The sequence below is a fragment of the Nycticebus coucang genome, unplaced genomic scaffold (genome assembly GCF_027406575.1).
Source record: "Nycticebus coucang isolate mNycCou1 unplaced genomic scaffold, mNycCou1.pri scaffold_57, whole genome shotgun sequence".
NCBI classification, from domain to species: domain Eukaryota; kingdom Metazoa; phylum Chordata; class Mammalia; order Primates; family Lorisidae; genus Nycticebus; species Nycticebus coucang.
Window position 1 is genome coordinate 599,026 of NW_026515585.1, and position 21,985 is coordinate 621,010.

At 44.3% G+C, this 21,985-nt stretch overlaps 1 long non-coding RNA gene across 1 annotated transcript; it reads left to right on the forward strand.

The window, feature by feature from the left end:
* The first annotated feature begins 4,294 nt into the window (after nt 1-4,294).
* Nucleotides 4,295-6,730, forward strand: LOC128579485 (uncharacterized). Its single transcript, XR_008378165.1, has 3 exons — nt 4,295-4,552; nt 4,682-4,806; nt 5,544-6,730. It is a non-coding gene; the product is annotated as an uncharacterized LOC128579485 (long non-coding RNA).
* Nucleotides 6,731-21,985: the final 15,255 nt, after the last annotated feature.

Consider the following 21,985-nt stretch of genomic DNA (forward strand, 5'->3'; position numbering starts at 1 on the left):
AAATTAACTTTATGTACCTGACCGTCAACTTCCATGCAAATGAAGAAGCAACATTGTCAAACAATATATCAATATTCCCAATGATGGTTATTACTGAGGTTTCAATTTCTATCTTACAAAGTTAAAATTTGTTCTCAGAATTTTGTTTTTAAAAACCCTTTTGGAAGTGCTTTTATTTCTTCAGGGTGATGGCAACGTAAATTGTGAAAACAATGTGTAAGGTGTCAAAGATAGTATAAAAATACATACAGATACACAAATATAATAAATATTCCTGTTTTTTTCTGATTCCAAAAGCAGATATCTAGCCATCTTCCTTAAATGGTATCAAAAATCTCCAAAGAGCATCTAGGTAACTGGAATATGCAAAACCACTCTATAAGAAACAGATAAATTGGAAGTAGGGCTTCTGTCACAAACAGGATGGCTATAAAGCAAACAATCTATGGAAACATTCGTATGTTGGAAGTGGCGACAGAAACACAGGTATTTTTCTTGTTGTTTTAAGAACAGCTATTCTGATTTTTATAACCCTAAATTCTAATACATCAAACAAAATGTATTAACATTTCACTTAAGATCACTCAGCATCCTCAGCTTTCAAAGAAATATAGTAAACACCTTAAAACCATGAAAATAGTGTTAACAAACTATACTCTAAATTAGTATGTGACCCCAAATGTTGGTCTTCTTAACAGGTGATGGGCAAAATCCCAATCGTAGAACAATCTTCAGAAAAGTTGGCATGACACTCATATTCACTCTTCTCCCAAAGAGGATGGGCATGACAGTGGGGCTCCTGGGCCTAAGCATCTGATTGTAGTATAAAGCAGGAAAGGGGAAACGACCGGACAGGGCTCTCGGAGGGGAAATCACTAAGATACAGCCTGAAAGTACGGCTCAGGAAGGTAGATTTTGTAACTTAGAGTGTGGGTGAGGTAGCCCCCAGTGAGGTCTCATAAGTGGAGGGTAATACTCCCTCATCCCTTGTAGGATTTCATTATTTGAAAATGATCTTGAAGTTCAGCTTTATCTTGGAGACCACGGTATGTGCTGCCTTTGCCATTTTCCTCCTGCCATTTCTCAATCAATGTCTCATCTCCGGTCCTCTCTGGCAGTTTGGCCCCTAAGAGCTTGGTGGCAAAAGACTGTTAGCATGGCAGAGCCAGACGTGAGCTACTTCCCTCCACGAAGGCAAAGCTCTAAGAGCAGGCAGGACACACAGGCCCGCTGTCTGCTGCCTCCTCGCCCCACCTCCCTGGTGGCCTCATGGGGCCATTGTCTGCCTCTCCGAGATTATATGTTGGTGGCCTTGTCCTGTGATATTTGTGTGACGCTCATGCCTATGAATGTGGACAGGGAAGAATTGAATTGTATGAGTGTTGGTATTTTGGGAGTGCCAGGCTCAACTGCTTCAAGTTTACGGGCACCCAGCTGTCACTGGAAAGTATGTACTCCCCGCCTCCCCACCCCCACCATCCAGGTCTGCCAGCCCTTAAAGGCAAAAACCTTTTGAAATTCAGGGTCAGCACTTGCAGCCAGACAGTGGTTGTACTGTCCACCTTCAGATAGCAGGGCCCTAGAAAACTTGAAGCAGTTAAGTCCCAACATGCCGCCACTCATACAATTCAATTTCTCCTCAAACATAGGCAGGAGCATCAGACAAGTAACAGGACAAGGCCTCCTATATATCATCTTGGAGAGGCAGACAACGGCCCCATGAGGCCACCAGGGAGGTGGGGTAGGAGGCAGCTGACAGCAGGCGTGGGTTTCCTGTCTGCTCTAAGATGAGAGCTTTGCCCTCATGGAGGGAAGTGGCTCACCCCTGGCTCTGCCATGCTAACAGTCTTTTGCCAGCAAGCCTTTAGGGGCCAGGTGGCAGAGAGTTTGGGAGATGAGGTCTTGACTCGGAATAGAAAGGAGGAAAATGGCAAAGGCAGCACACACTGTGATTATATCCTACAAGGGACAAAGCAGCAGGAAATGGAGAAAGAGTCCTCTAAGGCAGTGGTTCTCAACCTGTGCGTCGTGACCCACAAGAACTGTATTAAAGGGCCACGGCTTTAGGAAGGTTGAGAACCACTGCCCTAAGGGAACTCAGGGAAGAGAGCCACTTCTGATAGTTAAGCCAAGTAAGGAAATGTTTTAGGGATAAGAAGTCTTTCCCAATCCTATCAAATGCACAGACATCCAAGTGGGCTGCACCTTGTAGCTGCCAGCAAAGATGGCTCTCAGGGATTAGTTTTGGCAGCAGGGCCTGGGGTTAGTTTTGGCTTTTTAGCTGGGGGCGCGGCTGCAGAGTTTCCACAGCTTGGGGGAAGGCGTCGCTTGGGAGGTCGGCGTCGTGGCCCATCAGTGGCCTTATATGCAGTCTGGGGACTGGCTCCTGGATTTGACGGGAGAGGAGGTTTCTCACTTGAGGCAAAACTGATGGTCAGCGCTGGCTGGCTGGTGGGGGCTGGGCGTGAGGTGGTCAGGGTGCCGCCCAATGTACGGAAGCCACCGGAGCTGCTGCTGCTGGCTGTCTGAACAGCACTGGGAGGGGACTGGCTGAATCCAGAGGTGGTGACTGTGCTTGATGTATGGTTGGGAGTAAACTTGGCAACCTGGACGATGGAAATCTGGGCTGGGATAAACCTGTCAGCAGAGGCAGGGAGTGCCCCAGAGAGAAAGGGCTGTGCAGCGTAAGTGGTGGCGCTCCTCACGCTGCTCCTGGTGCGGCTCACACTGCTCAGGGGAGATGAGGAAGACACAGCAGGTGCCGCAGAAGATGGAGATGCCGCAGAAGATGGAGGTGCCACAGAAGATGGAGGTGCCGCAGAAGATGGAGATGCCGCAGAAGATGGAGGTGCCGCAGAAGATGGAGGTGCCGCAGAAGATGGAGGTGCCGCAGAAGGTGGAGGTGCCGCAGAAGGTGGGAGGGGTAGAATGCTCAGCATTCCAGACTGAAATCGTTGCTTGGCGGTGGTGGATGGGGCAGATAGGGCTTGGGATTTAGTAAACGTCTTCGCTGGAAGAGCTACAGGTTCTGGGCTATCCTCAGTCATCTCGACGTCTTCGATGGCAGGGGGTGCTGCTGGCGGGTCCACCTCCATCATCTCGACTGTGGAATCGGTGGTGGTGTCAGTGTCTGGTGGGTCCACCTCCATCATCTCGTCTTCAGTCGTGTCTGCCAAAAACTTGTTCAGCCAGTCGAATGAAGCTTTCTTTTCTAAGTCCAGGTGTTTAGCAGTGACTGAATAGCCAGGGTCGGGAGCTGGAGGCAAAGTCAGAGGTTCCCCTCGCGGACAGCGCAGCAGCGGAAACTTCCGTTTTCGCGGCCTAGAGCTGTGAGTTGTAGATGGGGAACTGCAGACGTTTGTGGTCGTTTCTGCAGCCTTCTCTCCCCGGGACTCCTTGTCTGGGACAAGTGGAGTTGAGGAACTGAAATGATGACCCAGCTCTTCTCCTCTTATTTTCTTTGCTGGCCTCAGTTGTGTCTTGGAGCGGGATGAGGAGGGTGAGGAACTGGGGCCGCTTCTCTTCTGGAGCTGTGAGAAGCCTCGGGTAGAGCTGTAGGAGCTGGTAATGGCATTGCGCCTGGGGACAGGGATGCCACATGTGTACGTGCTCGCACAAGATGTGCACGATCTCTTATTCAAGGGGTCCTCTGAGCTCTGGGAATCGGGACCTTTCTTCAGACGCTCAGGCTTAGGCAGCAAAGGAGCCCGGACTCCTTTGGCCACCAGGGGCTCAAGGGCTGAAGGTCCAGTCCCACTGCTGTCATGGCAACTTCTTGTATTTTTCTGGCCATCAGCAAATATTTGGTCTTCCCCCCTCACTGTATTTTCCATCCTGTCTTTGAGGGCACTTGGGTCTGAGACGTCGCGTGATAGTGAGGACAGTGCTGAGCTGATCACCTGTTCCCGTCCTGCAGAACGAGTCCATTTTCTGTCAAGAGGGGGGATCCTCACAGTCCCCGGGCGGCCCATCCACCGGAAATGATGAACAGGTAGCCGGGTCTTCTTCTTGGGGAAGCCATCCCAGCACACCCTGGGAAGTACCCCCACATGGGAATACCCGGGCTGTCGAAGGGGATCCCATCTTCGAGGTACCATCATGGAGTGCCTTGAGGACATCCCACCGTCCCTGTGGCAAGGCCTCCTGGAGGCCGGGAGCAGAGGAGTGGGGAGCAAGGGGTAAAAATGGCGGACAGGATGGGCCACCCGGGCTGGAGGTGAGGGCCGGGCGGGAGGTGAGGGCTGGGTGGGAGGTGAGGGCTGGGCGGGTGGGCTGCGGTCAGGCCTCTCCTGCGGGTCCCCGCCCTCCTGAGCTGGCGCAGGCTGCTGCGGGCCAGATTTGTCCAGATAACTGCCCATGAGGGCAGTTCAGCAGAGTCAGGTCCTTCGAATAGGGTCCGCTACTCTGGGAGGTTTGTGTTGACTACAGACTTTGCCAAGGTGAAGGGATCAGTGTGTTCGCTGAAGTTCTGTGTTCTGAGCAGCGCGTTCTGAGTTCCAGCATCAGGAGCCTCCATGACCAGCCTGACCTGAGCACCTACAGGCAGCACCAGGTAGAGCAGGAGGGCAGGAGGTGCAGCAGTAGTGGAGGAGAAACACCCGGGACGGCCCTGACACTCACTCTTGGCCTGTATATGTGCAATGTTGTCCATCTTTTCCACATGTGATGCTGGTGTTGACAGCATGGGTACTACAAGAGGGCATACACACTACTCAGACTATGATGAAATTAATGGCCTGATTCTTCACCCTTGTTGGTATCCACCATCTCAGCCATGCAACTTTGCACTGCTCTACTACTCAGCAGGTGTGTGTAATCTTCCAACCCCGAGCTCAGCATGTGTCTGGCTTTGGTCAATAGGAAATCAGCCAAAATGCAAGCTGCTGTGAAGGTATCATTTGGCCTACTGACCTTGACTTTCTGTCATCCCTGGGAAGACATATGGGGTCCAGCCATCTAGTCTGTGTAGGATGAGGGATTTGTGACACTGAGCTGCCCTAGCCAAGGCCAGATGAGAGCACATCTCCTAGGAAGCCTGCTGATGCACAAGAAATATTCATTGTTCAATATCCCTGTGTTCTGTGGTTATTTGTTATGCAGCTACAGCTAACTGCCTTATATTCTAATTAGTTAGGCTCCTTGGGTAGTGCACCAGCCCCATACACTGAGGATGGCAGGTTTGAGCCCTGCCCCAACCAAACTGCAACAAATAATAGCTGGGTGTGGTCGCAGACACCTCTAGTCCCAGCCACTTGGGAGGCTGATGCAAGAGAATCACCTAAGCCCAGGAGTCGGAAGTGCTGTGAGCTGTGATGCCGAGGCAATCTACCAAGGGGAATAAAGTAAGACTATGTCTCAAAAAAAGAAAAAGTCACTTTTAAACACTTTTCTTTAAACATCCCCCTCCACTTTCAGAAATAACACATTAGAAGCTGAGTGAAGATTGCCTCAATCTATCCCATTCTCTTTTTTCATTTTATCTTACACTATGACTCTTCTTTCAAACTATGACTTACTCTTACTAACACTTATTATTTTTTCAGCAGGTCAAGTGCTGACCCAGCACCCCTTTGCACCAGTCTTTCAAACCCTGGCCACACTAACTAATCAACCTGATTGCTGTTTATGCCAAGATCTAGACCATGCAAAGCAACCTGAATTCATTTTCATCCCTGCTGATGTCAGTGCCTGGTGGAACCAATCTGGAAAAAGCATGAATGATAATATGTGGTATCCACAGCCAGAGAAGAAGCAACATACAACTTCACCTGCTGGTGAGACAACTGGTCTGTAAAAACTGTGGAGATATCTTTTGCTCAGGGACACATAACAACCTGATATGTGAATATGCCAGTGAAGAGGACAAGACATGACAATCCCCAGGCTGGAAGGTCACAGGTTCTAACCTGACTGTCTATAAATAATACTGGTCTTTTTATCTTGTGTGGTAATAAGGTATACAAATGGTTCCCACTCAAATGGTTAGGATGCTATAGTCTTGGCTATCTGACACGCTCTATTACCAAGTATTCCACTTTAAATTCCAGTCAAATTACAATCTTGGGCTCTGTTGCTCATAAGGTTGTACCTTATGAACATACAAAATGTGACATTATAAAAAATCCCCTTGTATATCATAACTCAAAGTTCTTTTCAATGCTCAGGATCCTTTATTCAGCATTTGGAACTTAACAGAATTGAAAGTGCAGTCATAAATCTCTCCATGGTAATAGAATAAGAGCTAAACATCACCATGTGGGCATTGGGAACACTTCAAGCAGAGATTAACAGCCTAGCATCTGTTGTAATTCAAAATCACCACATCCTGGATGCTTTGATAGCTCAACAAAGAAGAGCTTGTGCTGTTATTTGGGGGAAAATGTTGTTTTTGCATAAATCAGTCAGGGAAAACAGAGACTGATCTACATCTCTTAAAGAACAAGATAAACATTCTTCATCAAATTAATGAAGTGAAACCATTCTATTGAACTGACCTTTTCCCAGGAATGGGAGACTGGTTTAATGGGGGTATGAGGAAATGTGCTTAGATCTGTTCTTTTCTGCTTATTCATTCTCATCCTAATTTATAGTCTCTTTTTTTTTGAGACAGAGTCTCACTATGTCACCCTTGGTAGAGTGTTGTGGCATAACAGATCACAGCAGCCTCAAAATCTTGGGCTGAAGCAATTCTCTTGCCTCAGTCTCCCAAGTAGCTGGGACTACAGGTGCCCACCACAATGCCTGGCTATTTTTGTTGTTTTTGTTGTCACAGTTGTCATTGTTACCTTAGCTAGCCAGGCTGGGTTCAAACTTACCAGCCTCAATGTATGTGTCCGGTGCCTTACCCAAGGCAGGTATGGGTGCCTCCTCTAATTTATACTATTATATGTCTTATCAAACATCTTATCTTATTACTAAATTGCTAACCTGCTTTCTCTCTCTCTACATTTACCACCTCAGCTCTTAATGTTTGAAACTTCTAGGGAAGTTCCAGACCAGAGAAATGAAGGAGCTAAGGAAATTTCACCCTCAAATATAATTCCTTGGTATATATATATATATATATATATATATATATATATAAATGAATTAAAAGGCAATTCATGATCAGAAAGCACTGGCCTCCCCTCTATAAAACCCAAGAACCCTGATTTAAAATTAGAAAAGGCTGCTGGCCTCCTTATCACATGCTAATAGATCTGGCTCCAGGGTCATTTGAAGCTCAATACCTGTCTCTCACATTAGTTTACAAATCAATCTGTTTCCACTCATCTACACTCTCCCGCCATAGCAACCACTTGATACATGTATACTTTCCAGTTTCTCTCCTCTCTTCTTTCTAAAAAGCATCTTTAAAAGTCACTGACCATCACTGAGACTTTGGGTACTCATTCTTATGCTTCCCCCCATTCACGTGGTATTTGGAAATAACCTTTCTCTTATTGTTGCAGAAAGACAAGGCCCAAAGCAGAGAAAGAGCACCCAAACACCACATTTATAAGAGGAAGGGCTTTATTCACCAGCTGGGAGCTTATAGAAGAATTCCAAACAGCCGTGCTCCCTGACTGCCTTGGTCTTTCTCTTTTTATTGACAGTCAAAAAGTTCCACCCCACAGGTACCCTTCTCATTGGCCAGTTTGAATCAAGCGGGAGATGCTATTCCACCCTTACAGAACTACAGGATTTCACAGAACTTAGAAATTTCCAAGTTTCAGGAAGTTAAGTTTATAAATTCCCAAGAGCTGAGTCACCGTGGAGCAGACCCTGCATATGTATCCTGGTGGTCTCCTTGAGAAGACCTGTTCTTCTAGACCTCACCCTTCGCGGCTATCCTCTCTCATTCCCCTCTTTTGAGATTCCAAGATATTTTAATTTGAGGTCTCACTATCAGCTTGTTTCTGCAGGTGCCAATATTAGTTACTTTTCAGCACTGAGGTTTTAGGGACTGTGACTCTTCTTGGGTTCTCTACTCGGGCCTTAATAGTACCATGGTGGTGGGCTAATATATATATGAGTTTTTACGTTTCCCTGTGACATTCCCCCACGTTTCCAAAGTTCAAAGTCCAAAAAGTCCCTTGAGGAGTTAACTCAAGCTTCAGCTGTGCATTGACCAGCCAGCTCCCAGTATGTGGCTGGAGCATGGCATGTTGATTGTTTCAAAAGTTACCTTTACTTTCCAAGAAGCAGTGAAGCCCTAGTCAGCCAGCTATGATGATTCCAGGTATTTCTTTCACCTTTACTGCTGTGCATGTGGTCAGGATGATGGTGTAAATTTCTTTCTACCTTGGTTTCAGGGGGACCAGGTACTGATTCCAGACCTAGACTGGGTCCCCTTGATCCTCCAGAGAGAAAGGATGTACAGACAGAAAAGACTAAACAGAACACAGTTAATTATCCCAGTGGAGATTTTCCTTGTTACTCTTTCTAGGGTTTTTATCTATTCAGTTCAGACTTTTCTAGTTCTTTTAGGAGTTCCTGCTAAATTGCAGAGAATTGACAGAGACCTCTTTGAACAACACCAGTGGCAAGGCCTGCATCCAGTTAAGCTTTGCTTCCTAGCAGAGTTTACCAATTTCTGCTTTTATGGTCCTGTTCATACACTTTATCCTGTATAAGCTTTGAGGCCTATAAATTATTTAAAGCTTTAGCTTATTATTTGCACTAGTTCTGTTATGAAGGCTAGCCCATTATCAACTTTTAAACAGAGTGGTAACTTAAACCATGGGACGATTTCTCCGGGTAATACTTTACTACTTTAGGAGTCCTTTTTATCCCAGTGGGAAAGGCTTTTACCTATTCCAAGTCTGCTAGACCATCACCAGCCAGTACTTGTTCCCTCTAAACCTGGGCATTTCAGTAAGGTCTACCTGGAAGTCCTTGAAGGGCGTTGCTCCATACGAGTGGATTCCTCGGGGTACTGTTAGTCCTTGGCACGCGTTGAACAGGCTGCTGGTAATACACTGTAGACTGACAGTTTTGGCCAGGGATGCCAGGTGGGAGATGTAGAAGTACTGGCCCAGCAACTTTATCAAACACTCTTGTCACCACGGTGGCTCCTAGAATCTGGGGGACTGCTACTTGTCCATCTGGCATCTTTATTCATTGTCCCTCTGCTTCCTGGCTCCCTTCTGCTGCCAAACATTCCCTCTCCTCCCTGGAGTAGATAGAGTGAGTTCCGGGACCCATGGGATGAGGGGAGTCACTTGCGACACCTGGTATGGCTGGGAGGCAGCCCTTTTTGCCTCAGTACTAACCCCAGTGTCCCTTTAGTGATGATGGAAGCATTTCTTTGATGTCCACAACAGTGCATAACTGCCACTTTTTGGGGATTCCATACTGCCTCTCGCGATTGGAGCATTTCTTACTGATACATAATGTCCTTTTTTCCCAGAATTTAATAGTCCCTTCTCCTTGTACAATGCCCTGCGTACTTGGAGAGTCAGAAAAGCATTCAAATTTTTCCCTTGACTTAGTTCTAAGGCTCCAGTCAAGGCAATGAACTCAGCCTTCTGAGCCAATGTTCCTTGGGGTAGGGGCTTAGTCTCTGTTAAGGTAACCGCTGCATACCCAGCCCTCCACTCACCTTGCACCGTCATGTAACTGCTTCCATCTGCATACAAGTCCCAATCTGCATCTGTCCAGGGCTGGTCACGCAAGTCAGGTCTGCTAGAGTACACATTATCTATAACTTCCGTAAGGTTACGCTCAGTCTCTCTTTCACTGACTGGAAGGAGCGTGGCTTGTTTCAGAGTGTTGCATTAGAGAGCCAAAAATGTCCCTTAGTGTCCATTAAATTGACCACAGAGTGGGGTACTTTCACTCAGATCCTGTCCTAGAGTCAGCTTGTCAGCTTCTTGCACAAGGAGAGCAGTAGCGGGTAGAGCCCGTAAGCATGGTGACCATCCTTTTACCACTCCATCCAACTGCTTAGAGAGGTAAGCTACAGGCCTTGGCCAGGACCCAACCAGCTGGGTTAACACACCCACAGCCATTTTATCTCTCTGAGACATACAGAGTAAAGGGTTTGGCCAAGTCTGGCAGTCCCAATGCAGGTGCAGCCATCAGCCTCACCTTTAGCTGGGAGAAGGCACATTCCTGTTCTCCTTCCCACTCCAAGGGCTCTTCCTTCTCTTCTTTAGTTGCGTCATACAAGGGCTTAGCTAAGACAACAATGTTGGGGATTCAAATATGACAGAAGCCGACCGGGCCTAAGAATTTCCAAACCTGCTTTTGGCTCATGGGGCTGAGGAGGCAATTAATGACCTGCCTCCATTTTGTGCCTAGATACCTCTACCCCTGCTTGACAGTAAATCTTAGATAACGTATCTGCTGCCGGCAAATCTGGGCCTTCCATTTGGATACTTTATAGCCACATACCTCTAGATGTCATAAAAGATAGTCCATGCCTTGGGTGCAGCCCTCCTGGGTAGGGTGTCCTGAAAGGAGGTCATCGACATATTGGAACAGCACACATTCTAATTCCTCAGCTGGGAATTTCTGGAGGTCACAAGCCAGCGCTTCTCCAAAAATCGTGGGTGTTTTGAACCCCTGTGGCAACCTGGTCCATGTGCACTGTTTCCATGTCTGGTCTCTCCCACTGGAAAGAAAACAGCCTCTGGCTTCCCAGAGCCAGCCTTATACTGAAAGATACATCTTTTAAGTCCAGACAAATGGGCCGCTTGGCTTCTGCTGACAGTAGATTCAACAGAGTATGTCTCATTTTATAAGTTGACAGTACAGACAAGGCTGGGATCTAAATACAGGTGGACCACAGCCTCTTTTTTCTCCTTTTAAACTATTTTTCTCTCTCCAATTTCTCTCTTTACTAAAGGCAAATTATAGTAGAACTAACTTATTTGCCAAAATAAACTGTACCTTCAGTATATGGGGTCTGATTATTTCCATAAAGTGCAGTAAGAATAATTAATTATTAGCCATCTAGGCTCTTCTTTCCTTTAAAATTGGCTTTGCTGGAACCTTTTATAAGGAATGTCAGGCTGGACTTTTTGAAAGCCTTTCAGAGCCCAAGTTTTATCTGTGCCATTAGATACCTGTATGTATTGGGTAAATCCCTCTTCTCTTGAGGTCCCCAAGCACATTTCGATTCCTGGACCCGTCAGCAAGCGACCTTCATTACTTACCAGAGATCAGGAAATGTTACTGATGGGTATCTGGCCAGTTTTCCAAAGGGCTTTTTTTATTGGCCTTATAAAGTCAACCTTAATTCTTTAATGCAGTCTGGACACCTCTGGAAATGCTATTCCAGCCAAAGCCTTGGTAAAATAATGAGTGCCTTCATCATGTCATATAGAACAAAACAGATTCTTATTGAACTTATGAAAATAACTGTATTGTCAGAAATTAAGAATACATACAAATGGCTTGCAAATTCCAGAGAAAACAAGGAGAGAGAAAAATACATGTTTCAAACTCTGCTCATAAGTACACACATTGCTTGAAAAACTACAAATAGCTCAAAAGACAGAAAATTATTTCTTGACTTCTGGAAAACAGAACACAGAAAGAATCAACAATATTTTGACCAAAAAGCCATTTCAAACTAGCCCAGATCCGCTTAACCGATTTCTATTCTGTTGAGTTAGGTTAGCAATACTCATAGACATGTTAACTTTCCAATGAACGTTCTAAAAATCTGCTTTTTAGTCTGGCGGTATTCAATTTCCAAAGACATCAGGAATTTGAATTTGAGAGAATTTGTCAGCCTCTCTTAATATTTTTTTTTTCTTTTTAGGATAAACTTTGGACTCAGCCAGTTACATAAAAAATACTTTCTTTTTTAGATGAATTAAAATTATTACCAACAATATATGTTAGGACAGACCAATGTCTTATACATTAGGACAGACCCATGCTTTATAATATTGGAACATATATATAACCATAACCTACATAAAATTAATCACCATTTCATATTTGACAAAGTTTCCTATATATTTTGAATAAATCAAATAAGTTTAATTTGTTTTCCCATGACTTTCAGTGGTCTTAATATTTCAAGAAGACTAAATTTAAAGTTGTGTTTTTTTTTTGCTGTTGGCCTTGGCCAAGTTTGAACCCACCAGTCTCAGTGCATGTGGCCAGCGTTGCAACCACTGCCCTTTGGGCTCCAAGCCCCAGATTTAGAGTTTTTATTTTGAAAGTTTTGTCAAATATCAAAGGCCTAAAACATTTGTTTAAAGAAAATTACAAGCCAAAAGATTTTAAAGGAAATAAATAGTCAACTGGATCATATGTAAATTCTTTCACAAATTCTCTTTTATGAGCTTCATTTAACCTACACAGACCACTTACAAACATTCTAAACTTTCTTTAACTTTTTCCCTGCCTTTCACTTTCTTATACAACCATTCTGTTTTCAGTGCAAATTTTATCACACAAGATTCTTTCTTTACACAATGCCATTCTCCTTTCTGTTTAATTTCTCTTACTCAAAAACTCACTTCCCACAAAACAGGATCCCAGTTTACCATGAAGTCACCCATTCACTCGGCCAAACTGATAACTAGAAGGTTTAAAAGGCAAGAATCTTATTCTTTGACAAAGATTCAGTTTCCACAACAATTTAAACAACCAAATTATTACATTTTACAAATGAGAGACATTTTATGAGATATAAGATTGATACAGGATTTTCCCACTCTGGAAAGGGAACCCCCATTTTTCAGGCTCAGGTGAGCTTAGACATCAGACTCCCATCTCCAGGCACAAACCCTCCGAGCCCCAGCAAGGTCATAAACAAAGCAGCCGAAATCTTTTGGAAGGCTCCACCCTAAGGAGCACACACCTTAATCCCCTCTCCAGACAAAAACTGCAACAAAGACCTAATAACCTTGCCCAGGGTGAGGCGCTGCATTGATTCATTTGATAGAACACCCTTTCAGTTTGTAAAGTTATTTTTCCATCTACCAAGTCCTGGACAAAATATCTCTCAGAGATAATTATTTACCCCTAGAAAAAGGACTTATGCAGGGAACCTCCAACCTGGGCCTCCTCCCCACTTCCAGAGGCTGTTCACCTTGGAAACCTGTTGCTTATATGGATACAGCCTCATTCAGCATGAAATTTACACTCTCTTCCCCATATTTCCAAGGGCCATCCAGAGCTCACTGGACTGCCTAAACCACAACACTTTTCAAGGCCCAACCCCTCTGCCAATAGCTCTGGCACTCTCCACTCTCACTGCGTGCCCCTCAGTCCAACAAAATGCCATTTTATCACTGATCTGTGGCCCGCTGGCACAATTCTCAAATTACTGAGACCAAACACTCACTGAAGAAATTCCGGTAACAAACAACATTCTTTCTAATGTCTTTTCATACCCCCCCCCCAAGTCCCACATGGCCAAGTCAGGAAGATTGTTCAAGTCACCACCAAAGACAGCAGAAAACCTGGAACTTCCAGTTTCTCTCATAATAGCCAGGAGGCAAAGTTGGAGCAGGAAAGAAAGGCACACTCACACATTTGTTTCACCCCATGAATGGAGGGGGGGTGAACCCCACCTATTGTTACCCATCTCGGTCGTTCTCAAAGCACTCACATGCACACAATTCCAACCCAATTCTTTTTTCTTTTATTAAATCATAGCTGTGTACATCAATATAATCATGGGGCATCATTCACTAGCTTCACAGACCATTTACCAAGTTTCACATATACCCTTGTAAGATGCACCGCTGGTGTAATCCCACCAATACCCTTCCCTCTACCCCCCTCTCCCCTCCCTCCTCCCTCCTCTCCCTATCCTCCTTCCCCCTATTCTTAGGTTGTAACTGGGTTATAGCTTTCATGTGAAAACCCTAAATTAGTTTCATAGTAGGGCTGAGTACATTGAGTACTTTTTCTTCCATTCTTGAGATACTTTACTAAGAAGAATATGTTCTAGCTCCATCCATGTAAACATGAAAGAGGTAAAGTCTCCATCTTTCTTTAAGGCTCCATAATATTCCATGGTGTACATATACCACAATTTATTAATCCACTCGTGGATCGATGGGTTACTTGGGCTTCTTCCATGACTTAGCAAATATGAATTGGGCTGCAATAAACATTCTGGTACAAATATCTTTGTTATGATGTGATTTTTGGTCTTCTGGGTATATGCCCAGTAGAGGGATTACAGGATCGAATGGCAGATCTGTTTTTAGATCTCTAAGTGTTCTCCATATCTCTTTCCAAAAGGAATGTATTAATTTGCATTCCTACCAGCAGTGCAAAAATATTCCCTTTTCTCCACATCCGCGCCAACATCTCTGGTCTTGGGATTTTGTGATATAGGCTAGTCTCACTGGAGTTAGATGGTATCTCAAAGTAGTTTTGATTTGCATTTCTCTGATGATTAAAGATGATGAGCATTTTTTCATATGTCTGAAGGCCGCGCGCCTGTCTTCTTCAGAGAAGTTTCTCTTCAAATCCCTTGCCCAGCCTGCGATGGGATCCCTTGTTCTATTCTTGATAATGTGTTTGAGTTCTCTGTGGATTCTGGTTGTTAAATCTTTGTTGGAGACATAACCTGCAAATATCTTCTCCCATTCTGAGGGCTGTTTGCTTGCCTTACTTACTGTGTTCTTGGCTGTGCAGAAGCTTTTTTGTTTGATCAAGTCCCAGTAGTGTATTTTTGAAGCTGCTTCAATTGCCCGGGGGGGTCCTCCTCATAAAATACTCGCCCAGACCTATATCTTCAAGGGTTTTCCCTGCACTCTCCTCTAGTATCTTTATAGTTTCATGTCTTAAGTTTAAATCTTTAATCCAGTGAGAGTCTATCTTAGTTAATGGTGAAAGGTGTGGGTCCAGTTTCAGTCTTCTACAGGTTGCCAGCCAGTTCACCCAGCACCATTTGTTAAATAGGAAACCTTTTCCCCACTGAATATTTTTAATTGGCTTGTCAAAGATTAAATAACGGTAAGTAGCTGGGTTCATCTCTTGGTTCTCTGTTCTTTTCCAGACATCTACTTCTTTGTTTTTGTGCCAATACCATGCTGTTTTGATCACTATTGATTTGTAGTGTAGTCTGAGGTCTGGTAGCGTAATTCCTCCTGCTTTGTTTTTATTTCTGAGTAATGTCTTGGCTATTCGAGGTTTTTTTCTGATTCCATATAAAACGAAGTATTGTTTTTTCCAGATCTTTAAAGTATGACAGTAGAGCTTTAATAGGGATTGCATTGAAATTTTATGTTGCTTTGGGAAGTATGGACATATTAACTATGTTGATTCTTCCCAGCCGTGAGCATGGTATGTTTTTCCATTTGTTAATATTTTCGGCTATTTCTTTTCTTAGAGTTTCATAGTTTTCTTTATAGAGATCTTTCACATCCTTTGTTAGATAAATTCCCAAATATTTCATCTTCTTTGGGACTACTGTGAATGGGATAGAGTCCTTAACTGTTTTTTCAACTTGACTATTGTTGGTATGTATAAAGGCTACCGATTTATGAATGTTGATTTTGAAGCCTGAGACGCTGCTATATTCCTTGATCACTTCTAAGAGTTTTGTAGTAGAGTCCCTAGTGTTTTCCAGATATACTATCATATCATCTGTGAAGAGCGAAAGTTTGATCTCTTCTGACCCTATATGGATACCCTTGATCGCCTTTTCTTCCCTAATGGTGGTGGCTAAAACTTCCATTACAATGTTTAAAAGCAATGGACATAATGGGCAGCCTTGTCTGATTCCTGATCTGAGTGGAAATGATTCCAATTTACCTGCATTCAATATGATATTGGCTGTGGGTTTGCTGTAGATGGTCTCTCAGTTTAAGAAATGTCCCTTCTATACAGATTTTCTTAAGTGTTCTGGTCATGAAGGGATGCTGGATATTATCAAAATCTTTTTCTGCATCGATTGAGAGAATCATATGGTCTTTGTTTTTTAATTTATTTATGTGCTGGATTACATTTATAGATTTACGTATATTGAACCAGGCTTGAGACCCTGGGATAAAACCAACTTGGTCATGATGTATAATTTGTTTGATGTGTTGTTGGATTCTGTTTGTTAGGATCTTGTTGAATATTTTTGCATCCATATTCATTAGTGATATCGGTCTGTAATTTTCTTTTCTTGTTGGGTCTTTTCCTGGTTTGGGGATCAGGGTGATGTTTGCTTCATAGAACGTGTTAGGTAGTCTTCCTTCTTTTTCTACGTTTTGGAAGAGGTTGAGTAATATAGGTACTAATTCCTCTTTAAAAGTTTGGTAGAATTCTGACATGAAACCATCTGGCCCCGGGCTTGTCTTTTTAGGGAGGTTTTGTGTGGTTGATACTATTTCCGAACTTGATATGGGCCTGTTCAACATTTCCACTTGATTCTGGCTAAGTGTTGGAATGTGACGTGCTTACAAGTATCGGTCAATCTCCTTCAGATTTTCATGTTTCTGAGAATACAGTTTCTTGCAATATTCATTAGGGATTTTTTTTTTGATTTCTAAGGAGTCTGTTTCATCTTTGCTGTTTCTGATTGATGAAATTAGAGATTTTACTCTTTTTTTTCCTGATTAGGTTGGCCAAAGGTTTATCTATTTTATTGACCTTTTCGAAAAACCAGCTTTTGAATTATTTATCTGTTGTATCATCCTTTTGTTTTCAATTTCATTTAATTCTGCTCTAATTTTGGTTATTTCTTTTCTTCTACTGGGTTTGGGGTTGGAATGTTCTTCCTTTTCCAGTTACTTGAGATGTCCCATTAAGTTGCCTCTCTTTCTGTTCTCTTGAGGAAGGCTTGCAGTGCTATAAATTTCCATCTTAGAACTGCTTTTGCGGTGTCCCGGAGGTTCTGATAGTTCGTGTCTTCATCGTTGTTTCATTCCAAAAAATTGGCGATTACTTTCATTTTTTTTTTTTTTTCTTAGAGACAGAGTCTCACTTTATGGCCCTCCATAGAGTGCCGTGGCTTCACACAGCTCACAGCAACCTCCAACTTCTGGGCTTAAGCGATTCCCTTGCCTCAGCCTCCCGAGTAGGTGGGACTACAGGCGCCGGCCACAACGCCCGGCTATTTTTTGGTTGCAGTTTGGCCAGGGCCGGGTTTGAACCCGCCACCCTCGTTTTATGGGGCCGGCGTCCTACCGACTGAGCCACAGGCGCTGTCCGGCGATTTCTTTCTTAATCTCATCTCTGATCCAGCTATCATTCAACATAAGGCTATTTAACTTCCATGTTTTTGTATCAGTATGCAGATTCCTGTTGTTACTCAGCTCAAGTTTTATTCCATGGTGGTCTGAGAAGAAGCATGGAATAATTTCTATTCCTTTAAATTACTGAGGTTAGACTTGTGACCTAAGATGTGATTGATTTTGGAGTAAGTTCCATGGGCTGATGAGACGTATGCGTATTCAGTTTTGTTGGGATGAAATGTTTTGTAGATGTCTGCTAAATCCAAATGTTGGATGGTTAGGTTTAAATCTAAGATTTCTTTGCTCAGCTTCTTGTTGGAGGATCAATCCAACACTGCCAAAGAAGTGTTGAAATCTCTGACTATTTTGGAGCTGGAGGAAATAAAGTTGCTCATGTCTGTTAGATTTTCTCTTATAAATTGAGATGCATTCTGGTTGGGTGCATAGATATTAATAATTGATATCTCATCATATTGAGTATTACCCTTAACAAATATGAAGTGACCATTCTTGTCCTTCCTTACTTTTGTTGATTTAAAGCCTATTGTATCTGCAAATAAAATTGCAACACCTGCTTTTTTCTGATTACCATTTGCCTGAAATATGGATGATCATCCTTTCACCCTGAGTCTGTATTTGTCTTTTAGGTTAAGATGTGACTCTTGTATGCAACAAATATCTGGCCTGAGTTTTTGTATCCAGTCAGCTAACCTATGCCTCTTTAGAGGACAGTTTAAGCTGTTCACATTAATGGAGAATATTGATAAGTCTGGTGAAGTTTTGGGTATCGAGTTTTTCAAAAGTCCAGTGGGCACTTTTAATCCTTTTGCCAGTGTGGAAATTGGAATTTGATCCGAAGTTTCTGAGTGAGTTTACTTTTGTGGTATAGGATTGGGTTAGGCATTATGGAAGATAGGTCTGAGAATATCGTGAAGAGCTGGTTTTGTTATGGCAAATTTCTTCAACATATGACTGTCATTCCAGTATTTAATTTCTCCGTCATAAATGAAACTCAGTTTAGCTGGATACAAGATCCGGGATTGAAAGTTATTTTGCTTTAGGAGATTAAAAGTCAGTGACCACCTTCTTCTGGCTTAAAAAGTTTCAGCAGAGAGATCTGCAGTCATTCTAATATTCTTCCCTTTCAAGGTAATGGTTTTCTTTCTCCTGGCAGCTTTGAGGATTTTCTCCTTCATATTAACTTTAGTGAAGTTAATTATGATACGCTTGGGGGATGTCTTATTGGAGTTGAGTCATGCTGGGGTTCTGAAGCTGTCTCCTATCTGAATTTCAGAATCTCTTGGTATGTCTGGAAAATTCTCTTTCATAATTTCATGCAGAAGGGCCTCTGTGCCCAGCGAGGCCACTTCATCTGTTTCTGGAACTCCAAATTTCGGATATTCACTTTCTTTGAATTATCCCAGAGCTCTCGGAGAGAATGATCCATTTTTGCTCTCCATTTCTCTTCCTCTTTGAGAGTTTGGGAGCGTATAAAGGCTTTATCTTTAATGTCAGAAATTTTTTTTTCTCCTTGCTCCATTCTGTTGCTGAGGGATTCTACTGTATTTTTCATATCTTTGAGGGCTGCAATTTATTGCTTCAGTGTGTCTAAGTCTTTGGTGGTTTTGTCTTAAATTCTTGAGACAACTTTTGATTTTCTCCTCGAATTCCCAATTCCACTTTGTTAATCTTGTCTGCAATCCAAATTCTGAATTCGATTTCTGACATCTCAGCCAGTTGTTTATGAATAGGATCTTCAATTACATCTGCCATATCTTTCCTTGGGGGGGGGCGGTTTGATCTATTCTGGTTATTCATGTTACCAGAGTTTTTCTGCTGATTCTGCCCCATGGTTGTTTTACTCCCTTTGATTTTTCCCCCCTGGGGCTTTGTTGAGGGCCTGTACAGTGTTGTGGCCTGAGAAACTGAGACCCTGTCTGGTGTGGTGGGGCTAACTGGTTCTGTCTTGTTTTCAGTTGGTTTCTGTTCCACCCTAGTGAAACAGACACTCTAGATTGAAGTCTCAGCTGTGGAGAAATATCAGCAATTAAGTCACCCCACCCCACCCCCACCAGCAAACAATTGGAAAAGGAAAGTCAAACCTTCCTACCACGGTGCACCCAGGGCGCCACCTGATTTGTCCTCAGGCGATTGGTTCAGTTCAAAAAGTCCAAATCAGTTCTCTCAGTCTGCACCTGTCTCGGGTGAGAGTTTAAGAGGTCTGTGGGAACTGAATCACAGGGGTCTGGTGACTACTCTGGTGTGGCTTTCTCCAGTGCTGCGTGGACTCAGGAGGAGCCACCCAGGCAATAGATCAGTCTGGGAAGGTTGATGCCTCCTTCCCCACCTTGCACCGCTGTCACACCCAGTCACTGATAGCCCTGCAGTTGGCTGACCCAATTGCCTATAGTGAATCGGTACTCCAGGAGTTTGTACCTGCCTGAATCACAAGGAAGTCTGCCAGGCCACTGTGTTCTGCTTCTCTCTAGCAGAAGGAGGTGAGGCCTGACAACCTTGGGCGCTTGATGAAGGTTGGGGGGTTTTCACTCAGGTCCAGACTCGCCCCTGATTAATGTTACTGACAGAACAGAATAGAACAACTCTGCGGTTCCCCTGCAGAAGAGAAGCTGAATTGAGTTCCAAATTAGCTTGTCTTTGCTCTTGTATTGTCTATAGGCTGATGATCCCCTGAGGTCCAGGTGCATCTTAGGTTTAGTATAGCAGACCTCTGCGTCAGCCCCACTCTGGGAGTTTCCCCCGTTTGCAAGTTGGAGTTGCCTAAGGCAAATCCTATACTCACAGTCTCTGGTTGCCCAGGGAGACAGGGGGTGTGGCTTCAGAATATTTGGTAGTGAACCATATTGCTAGCAAAAGAGGGCTGCTGCTTTATGGCTCAGGCAACTGCTGCTCCTGTGTAGCTCCCTTCCGGCCAACCATCCTCTCTCTGCTCCTGTACCCCAGAGTCTGCACTGACCAGCTACAGCCCAGCACTTTCTACACCCCTTGAGCAATCGCCTAAGAGTCTGAACCCCTGGGGGACAGGCCTCTAGACCTTGGAGGGAGAGCAGAGGGGAGCACGCAGAACGCTGGGAGCCTGGGGTTGCGGGCAGAGAACACACACAGCTTTACACAGTTTTATGCCTGGCCGTATTGTCACCAGAAGACAGCTGTCACACTGTGCCTCAGGGAACTGCCACTCTGGTGCAGTACCCTCTCTGCTGACCAGGACTGGTCTCCAGACCTCACTGTGAGTGAAGGGGAGTGCTGGGAGTTCAGAATTCCAGGTAGATACTATATACAGTTTATACAGTTTTATGCCTGGCAGGAGGACGCCGTGACACCCTAGTAGGGGAGGTAGGTCAAGTTTTTAGAGGGTCTCTCCCGTGGTGTGTAGTGGGAGGACCTTTGAACTCTTCCCCATTGTTTGTGGGGCTCTCTGAGCCGTTCTCATGGGGGAGGGGACTCCCATCTGCTTGGTGATGGATTTTGTACCTTTTGTTTGTATCCTTGTGGTCGCAGCTTGCCTCAGTGGGGTTGATGTGCGTTCTTCAACCTTCTCTCTTAGTGCAGCTCAAATCCACCAGGTTACTTGCTGAATTTTTGTCCTTAAACTCTCCTACTGGACGGGAGCCTCTGTGGAAAGCTGGCTTCAGTCAGCCATCTTGTCTCCTCCCCCCCTCCAACCCAATTCTTAACCTGGACAGCTTCGATTTCCCACTCAAGCTGCTACTTAGCCATAGGGGGCAAACCAACACTCCCCTAGGCCCTGTGAAGGGAGGTCCAACTCCACCCTCGGAGTACTTTCAGTCACACCACATCCACACACTCTCACATACCTCTCAACAGACCTGTCAACAATCTAATGCCCAAGGAGTTGATCAGGCTCCTTTTCCACTAAAACTGTAATGGGACCTCCAGATCGATCATACCTTGCCTTACCCTTCTCCCTGTGTAAGTACCCGTTCCCGCATGTCAGTTCCTCCTGGTGTTTGACTCCTTGAAGACCTGCCAATGGGGTCCTTTCTCAGCTTAGTTAAGGCGTCTACACAGGGAGGCCAAACTGCCTCCCTGGAGTGCTCAGTGGTTCACGTCACCCAGGCTGATCAGGGGCCCCCACGTGGGTGTCCAAAGGATTGGCAGCAACTACGAGGTGCGTGTTCTCTCTGGGGGGATCTTACTTCCCGGTCAGGGAACCAAAAATGTTGCAGGAAGACAAGGCCCAACAGAGAGAAGGAGCACCCAAACACCACATTTATAAGAGGAAGGGCTTTATTCACCAGCTGGGAGCTTACGGCATAGAAGAATTTCAAATGGCTGTGCTCCCTGACTGCCTTGGTCTTTCTCTTTTTATTGACAGTCAAAAAGTTCCACCCCATGGGTACCCTTCTCATTGGCTAGTTTGAATCAAGCGGGGGATGCTATTCCCACCCCTACAGAACTACAGGATTTCACAGAACTTAGAAATTTCCAAGTTTCAGGAAGTTAAGTTTACAAATTTCCAAGAGCTGAGTCACCATGGAGAGGACCCTGCATGTGTATCTTTGTGGTCTCCTTGAGAAGACCTGTTCTTGTAGACCTCACCCTTCTTGGCTATCCTCTCTCATTATTAATGTACCATAATTGTGAGTTGATCTTTCAGGGAATCAGATCAAGGGAAAAGGACAGGTTTTGCTATGACCCCTACAATACAGATTAGTAGAATAGATAAAAAACACAACCCTAATATCCAATGTCTCCAAGAAAACCATTTAACTCATAAAGATTCTCATAAACTCAAGGTTAAAGCATGAGAAAAAAATATCCCATGCTATGGAAATCAAAAGTGAGCAGGAGGCCTGGTGTGATAGCTCACACCT